General features: G+C 42.2%; 1 pseudogene; it reads right to left on the bottom strand.

The window, feature by feature from the left end:
- Positions 1-456: 456 nt before the first annotated feature.
- Positions 457-1,801, bottom strand: LOC143382349 (headcase protein homolog pseudogene; annotated as a pseudogene).
- Between the last annotated feature and the right edge of the window lie 6,573 nt (positions 1,802-8,374).

The following is an 8,374-nucleotide window of genomic DNA, read 5'->3' as shown; positions in this document are numbered from 1 at the left end:
CATCTTTCACAATTTCAAAATTAATTTAACTGGTCTGAAAACATATTGGCCCATCCTTATTCCGTGTCCGCCCCCCCCCCCCCGCCCCCCAGTATGATCAAAGAAAATGTACAGCTTTCTGGACACATTAACACAAGATTCAAAAGAAACTATTTCATAGCCAGTGAGAATTATACAATTCCTTTCCTAAATTCCCTCCTAATTATGAAAAACTATACACCAGTAATCCTCTCTTCAAATTAAAGCAGAAAAAGAACATAAAATTACCCACCAGGCCAACTATACTTGGTACAGTGACATCAGAGTACAAAAATCACCATCACCTCACTGGGCGAAGCTGAAACATTCACATGTTACCTAGCACCTGACTAGAACAAAAATACAACATCAATTAAAATTAAGTCAAAAAAATTAAGTCAAAACAGAGCAATTCCACCTTGTTAGCTTTTTTGAGTTTTAACAAACAGTAAGCAGGCAAGGTGAATCAACACCTATACCTTGAAGGTGGCAAGGAACATCATATTCGATCTCATCATGTCTTAAGGGGCTTAAGAACAGAGTTCCATCCACCAAAGGGAACTGTTCGAAGACAGGGAGTGCCCGGTGGCACAGAGCACAGTTTACAACATTTCTGTGGCTGGCACTGAGGGCTGCAAGAATGAACTTCCGTAGATCCTCGCCCTGGCCCACTTGAGCATCATCTTCCATCCTTACATGAAAAGTGTTCAGCTTATGCCTGGGGATGTGAGTGAGGAGCTCAGAGAGGTCCAGTCGCCGTAGAACTGTACAGGGGTATCAAAGTGTCCCCCTCTGTGAACAGATAACCCAGTTGGAGCATAATCGAAGTGGGCATTTCTGAACACATGGCCCCCAGCCATGGCCTTTTTGTAAGGCGCAAGATGGATGGCATTCTTTAAGAATTCCCCAAGGTATCTGGAGGAGCGGGGACCACTGAAGTGGGCAGGGGAAAGGATAGAGTAGCCAGTAGGTGGGGACTGGCCAGGGGAGCCACAAGGGGAACGGGCACCATAGGTTGTGGCACTGACGACCTTTTCCTGGGAGTTCTGCTGGTCCATGGAATGTCGTTGGGGGAGATCATGGTTCAGGCCTTTCTGAGACTTGTTTGGGGGCCTGCATTTTTTTGCCTCCTCCCCAGCCTCCCCTGGGGGCCTCCCTGTGTTCTTCTCTGACCCAGACTTCTTCTTTTTCTCGTCCTGCATCCGCTTCACCTGGTACCAGTCTGTGTCCTTCTTTAAGTGGCCCTGACCACAGCAACAGGAGCAGAATCGAAGGCCAGGTCATAGCCCTTCTTGGTCCACATGTTCTGACGGCACTGTTTCTCATTCCAGCTGCGAGCCCGGCCAATGCAGTTGGATTGTGCCAGGATGCTGCTCTCCGACTCATAGAAGCACTGCAGGTGCATCCAGGTAAGGGCAGTGCTCATTGTTGCACACCACCTTCTGATAGTCATCCTTCTCCAGGTCCACTGGTCTCCGGAAGCTGCAGAGCAAGGGCGTGGCACATAGGGCTTCCTTCTTGGCGTCTCCCGCGGCCGCAGTCCCAGTGGCGGCGCAGCGTTCGCGGCTCCGGTCCCCGCACCTCCGTTGCCCTCCGCGCCCCCGGTGCCCGCAGCGCCCGCCGCCGCCGCCCCGCAGCCAGCCACCGCCGCCAGGGCCCCCCCGGCCGCCGCGCCCGCCGCTCCCGCCGCAGCCAGGGCCCCGGCTCCATTTTCTTGCTCGTCCCCGCTGCTGTTGGCACGCTTGTTTTTGCGGCCGCCTTTGCTGTTTTGGGGGTTGGGCATCTCGCTCACGAAGGTCCAGGTGTCCGGCGTCAGCGAAGGAGGCGCCCCGGGGCGCGGTCGCTGCCGGCCCTGCGCAGAGTCGGCAGAGCGGAGGGCGCGGGCCAGCGGCTCCTCTGGAGCCCTCTAGCCGCGCGGCCCGCGCCGCGCCATCCCGGCCGCCGCGCCCTCTCCGGCTTCCTGGAGCCAGCGCGCGGCCAACCGAGGCTTGCAGCCGCGCGGGCGCCGCGGGCCCGGGGCGCGCCTCATCTTGTTCTTGATTTTAGAAGAAATACTTTCAGTTTTTCTCCCTTATGTATGATGTTGGCTATGGGTTTGTCCTATAAACTTTTTATAATGTTAAGTTTTTTGAATCCCTAGTTTCTCTGGTGTTTTTCAAATAAATGTATGCTGTATTTTATCAAAGGCCTTTTCTGCTACTATTGAGATGATCATATAATTCTTGTTCTTAATTCTATTAAGGTGATGATTTATATTTATTAATTTGTGTTTGTTTAACTATACATGCATCTCTGGGATAAAGCCTACTTGATAATGATGTATTATCTCCCTAATAGGTTTTGAATGCTGTTTACTAATATTAAGGGATTTTGCTTTTGTGTTCATTAATGTTGGTCTGTGCTTTTTCTTTTTAGATGGTTAGTCTGATTTTGGCATCATCGTTATATTGGACTCATTGAATGTGTTTGGGAGTATTTCTTCTTTATAATTTTATGAAATAATTTAAGAAAGACTGGTATTATTTCTTCTTTAAAGGTCAAGTAGAAAAAAAAAACTCTCTTTAAAATCACTCTAGTCCTGGATTTCTTTGAATGTAGGCTTCTTTAAAAAAATAGATAGATAGATAGATAGATAGATAGATAGATATCTTAAGGGGCCTTTATTTTTATTTATGTGTATGCTGTGCTGAAATTCAAACCCAGTGCCTCACAAATGCGAGGCAGACATGCTACTCCTGAGCTACAACCCCAGTCCCTTTTCTGAGACTTTTAATCCCTGTTTCTGTTTAATGATTTGGTATTTCTGTTTTGACACTCTATATTCCTGGTTCAGTTTAGGCAATTTGCATGTATCTAGAAATCAGCCAATATCTTCTAGAATTTTGAGGTTTGTGGTGTGTACATTTTGCAAATGTCTTTTGTTTACCCACTTGATTTCACAAGGGTCTGTGGTGATAGTTCATTTTTTAATCTCTCATTTGTTGATTTGGGTCTTCACTGTCTTCCTTTTGGTCATCTTAGCCCAGCATTGATCAATCTTTTTGGTTGTTGATATTTGTTTTTTCTACTTATACAATGAAAGAGGAGTGTATTTTGGCACATAGTACATACCCAGAGTATAACTTATTCTAATTAGGATACCATTCTTTTGAATAAACGTGATGTGGAGTTGCTCTTGTTGTGTACTTATATATGAACAAAGGAAAGTTATGTCTCATTCATTCTACTGTCCTTCCTATTTCCATCCCATTTCTATTTCGCCTTTGGCTAATCCAATGAACTTCTACTGCCCCTTCCCCAATCTCTTATTATGTGTTAGTCTGGTGTAGCTCTTCCTGAGTACCTTTTCTAGGTGACTCACTTTGAAGTGGATACTCTGGGACTAGATGGCAGAGGTGCTGCTAGTAGGTAGCCTCCAAGGGGAAAGATTTTGGGAAGGAAGTCTCACAAAATACTAACTACCACAGACTGGAAGGGACACAATTCATTTTTGCTCTCATTCCATGGCCAGAACTAGTCATGTGATCCTGTTACAAAGCAACAGGGTAGTGTAGTCCAGGCTGGAAAGCTTCTTCCTAGCTTAAACTCCACTTGTAAACCTATAATAATCAGAAAGACATCCCTACTTCCATATGCCCCTCTGGTCACTAACTATCCACATGCCCCTGTGTTCCCACATAGCACAGTTCATTCCCTTTCCCACAGGCCAACCCCAAGTCAATTCATTCATTGTATCCAACCTCACCAGGTTTGGATTATGGACTAAAAGGATGATTTATGCTTTCCACATTCAATGTCTAGTGGTAGAGCAGAGGCAGAGTAACCTCAGGACAGATTCCTCATTTGGAAAAAGGAAGAATGCCAGACACAGCTGTCATGGAACTGCAAGTATTTTTGAAGCCCCCTAATTTGACAATGAGTAAATTTTCTTGCTTAAGTCCTGATAGTTCTTTCTAGAGACAGCTTTCTTGCTCATTGTTTTCCTTGACCCCTGGATTTATTCTTTGGGAATTTTTGCCCCTCTTCCTCCTTTTGCATATCTTCTATGTCCACAGCTGTAGGTGTTGGGGAGCATGCCCTCCTTAGGGACTGAAGAGCTTTCATACTCCTCTTCTTGCTCATGAAAACTAGAGAATCCAGGGGTTATTGTATTATTGTAATACTCAAATATTTTAATTTATTAATGAAGTTTCTTCAAAGCTTGATACTCTTCCGATATATTTACTTGTTAGCAATATATTATATTATATTATATTCCAGGTACCTATAAGCCTGTTCAAGAATTACCAGACGTAACACTTGAAGCCGATTTGTTTCATTGCATCTTCTCCATGCTCCTTTCTTATTTCAACTTAATTAAGACCACCTTACTGCTGTCTGAAACTATGGATGGAATGGTTTTATACTTAATGTGATCTTTATGTTGAACCCCTTTAATCATCTGAATGAAGACTTAAATGTTTCTCATTTAGAACTCTTTAGTTTTTTAAATTCTCTTCCCTTAGTATTTGGAGTCTTGAAGCAGTTTTTCAACTATCCAAAGCATGTTGTATTGTTTCTCTACCTTTCTTATCTCATTTCTGCTTGCAAATTAGCTGATTATTTTTTCTATTTAAAATAAAAATTTAAAAGTGGGTGTATACAAAATTACATACAAGAGGAAGTGAGGGGAAAGGGGGAAAATATAAGGGGGAGAAATGAATTACAGTAGAGGGGGTAGAGAGAGAAGAGGGGAGGGGAAAGGGGAGGCGGGATAGTAGAGGATAGGAAAGGCAGCAGAATACAACAGACACCAGAATGGCAATATGTAAATGGTTGTGCAACTGATGTGATTCTGCAATCTGTATACGGGGTAAAAATGGGAGTTCATATCCCACTTGAATCAAAGTGTGAAATATGATATATCAAGAACTATGTAATGTTTTGAAGAACCAACAATAAAAATTAATTAAAAAAAGTGATACCTACAAATTATACATATGGGGTACCATGTAATGTTTTGACACATATGTACATTGTGTAATGTTCCAATCAGGGTAAACATATCAATCTTTTCAAACATTTATCATTTATTTTTTTTAAGAGAGAGAGAGAATTTTTTGATATTTATTTTTTAGTTTTCGGTGGACACAACATCTTTATTTTATTTGTATGTGGTGCTGAGGATCGAACCCAGCACCCCACGCATGCCAGGCGAGCGTATTACCGCTTGAGCCACATCCCCAGCCCCCATTTATCATTTCTTTATGGTGAAAACACAAAATCCATTATTCTAACTTTTAAAAAGTATATATCACATTATTATTGTCTATAGTCATTCTATGGTGCAATAGCACACCAGAACTCCTTGCTCTTATCTAACTATAATTTAGTACCTGCTAAACAACATTTTCCCTCCCTTCACTTTTTCTGCTCTACCCAGTCTCTGGTAACCACTATTCCAACTATTCTATTCTCATCTTCGAAAAGATGAACTTTTTTTTAATTCCACATATCAATGAGTAGTGTAGTGCTTATCTTTCTCTGTCTACTGATTTCACTTGACACAATGCCCTCCAGTTCCATTGATGTTGTTGCAAATGTCAGGATATTTTTTTTATAGCCAAATAGTATTCAGTTGTATATCTGTATCACTGTTTTACAAGTCAGCCAATTCTTTAACTAATCCAACAGATCATTAAGTGTTTAATCTTTTCTTAGAGCTGTAGACCAAGTAGTAATGTCTGCTCCTCAATTCACCATATGAACAATTTAACCAGGTGTTTTGTTCTAAATAACATGAGCTGCCCTATTTCCAACCCCAGATATTAGTTTTCTTGCCACCCAAGAGCAAAGCCAATGTCATATTTCTCTATTTTATTCTTTAAAACATAACCAATTGCCCCTGTGGATACTAACAGGGTTTCATTAATAACATTAAGTAATGTCACTTTATCACATCCACAATCTTGCATGAAGAATCTGTAGAGCCCTGGAAGGTTTATACTTTGGGAGACATAGTGATTTGACAAGCAGGTTTGCTTGCCCTAGAGTGCCTCTGCTCTTTTTCCAGCATCCTCTGGGCACTGCACGTTGGCCCTGCTTCCACTCTTTTCTGCTAGGCATTTGCACGTTCACTGGGCATCTGCCATCTCCTGCTAAACAGCTCATTTTCTACTAGTACCTTTCCCCCTCCCAACGTTTTTAGTTGTCAAATGGTTCTTTATTTTATTTATGTATGTGCAGTGCTGAGAATCAAACCCAGGGCCTCACACATGCTAGGCAAGTGCTGTACCATTGAGCCACAACCCCAGCCCCTACTAACTTGCACTTCCAGAATACACTGTTTTTCTGTGCCTAAGGGGTATTGCATTTTGCATTGATTTGTCTTATATATTTGGTATTACTATTTCATGTCATTCATAATGTTTATTCATCATACTTCAAGATAGATTCATATACATGGTTCCTGCCTCTGACTTTGGCAGCACTCTTTGTTCACAGAGCTTATACTGTGCCATCAGGTCCAGCTTTAGCACATGTGCCATATCCTCTCTATGTGGGCTTCCTCCAGGCACAGACACAAAGCTTTTTCCTTGCTGATCCTTCTCTGGACACCTGAACTCTGAGGAGCCCTGGCCTCATACCTGTAGGTATTTAAAAATCGTAGGCTAGATTCTCCTATAATTGCTCCTACAAATATATTTTATCATGTGAGCAAATAAGTATTCTGTCTTCCTAGATTATCACTCCTACCTTGTTTAGCCAGAGAACTGCTGTTCAGTCTTCAAAACCTTAGCTCAAGGATAATCTTAGTGCACCATCACAACCATCTCCCCTCGCCAGAGAATCTCCTGCTCTGTGCTCACTTGGCTTACAGCTTATTAGACTGAGGGTGGGTATTATCTTGCTTGTCTCTCTCCCTGGTGTTATAGTGAAACCTTTAATTGTATCCTGTGTCTGCCATTTACAAGGCATTTGGTCAATAAATGTTGCATTTAATTTCATCAAATTCCCTTTCTTGAAGCATGCCTCATCTTTGCAGGTGAAGGCTTTTCCACTCTGCTCTCCCTCTCTGTCATACACCTGTGGGTTATCTGTCTACCTCCAGCCAGCTCCTGGAAGGCTGTGAGGTGAGGGAAACACTTGGTAAGACCTATATGATTTTGAGAGTCATGTCGAAAATGTAGATATACCTCCTTCACCCCCACTCCTTGTTATCTGAGCAGCTCCTATCCTTGGTGTGCTAAGGTTTTATCTGTTCCTGGTATTTCAGAAGTTCTGAAATGATCTGTAGAGCTGTGTGTGGCAAGGAACAGCACTTTGTCTTACAACATTATTCGAGTTGTGACACAAGGCTCCTTGACCTAATTCATGAGAAAGCATGATACCATTTTGATCTGAAAACTGCTATAGAAAGTAATTGTCCTCTGAAACACATCTCAGACAATGCTGGTACCAACTTAATTTTCCTCCTTCAGTACTGTTATTTATGAGGCAAAGGCGAGGAGAAGAGAGATGTTTTTAGATGAAAGGTGAAATATTCTATTGTGGAATATGTTTTATGAGGAAAGGAAAGCGATATATAATTTCTGACTCTGGGTTTGCATAGGCTCCAGATATCTTTTAAGTTACTATCCCCACACATTATTTAAGGCTCTGTTCTTTGGGATCTTGAAGTCCTAGTTTATTTTTTGATATAAAATCCTATCACCGACATGGTAGATTCTCCCCTAACATCACCAAGTCAACAGCATTGTTTTTCCATGACCCCTCAAGGTTAGAGGGTTCCTTCGAGTCAGAATGTGTTTAATGAACATTTCATCATACAATATATTCTTTGAGTTTATCGTATGTTATAGTCCATTAATTTCTTTGATGGTGGTAACCTTTTTGGCTGTGATTTGAACTGCAGAGGTAGAATCATGAGTGGAATAGAGATTTAAAAGCAAAACTGAGGCCTTATATGAGAGAGGCATTTTCAAGGAATTCTTCCAATATACCTGGTTCCAGCACTGAATGGTCACAGGTATAGGCTCCAAACCCAACTCCAATCCCCACCATCATATAGATGAGGTAATTATTATAGGGGTGGTGGCAAAGGAAAGCATTTGAGATAGTCGGGGAGTGAGTAAGATCCTTTTCTTATTCCTTCTTAAGCAAGGTGAAATCTAAAACTGACCATGAAAGGAGTAGAGGATGTGAGCTGATACATTCTGGGAAGGATGCGAAAGGAAGACCAAAGGCAGAAGGAAGGGTCTGAGAGAGTTTTGAGCAGGCTGGTCGATACAAAATGGATATAAGGAGAAGGCAATGGAGAAGGCAAAGGAGGAATTGGGTATAACAGCAATGACAGGGGACAGCTTTGGATTGCAAG

The sequence above is a fragment of the Callospermophilus lateralis genome, chromosome 16, assembly GCF_048772815.1.
Source record: "Callospermophilus lateralis isolate mCalLat2 chromosome 16, mCalLat2.hap1, whole genome shotgun sequence".
NCBI classification, from domain to species: domain Eukaryota; kingdom Metazoa; phylum Chordata; class Mammalia; order Rodentia; family Sciuridae; genus Callospermophilus; species Callospermophilus lateralis.
This window is presented reverse-complemented; position numbering and strand designations above follow the sequence as displayed.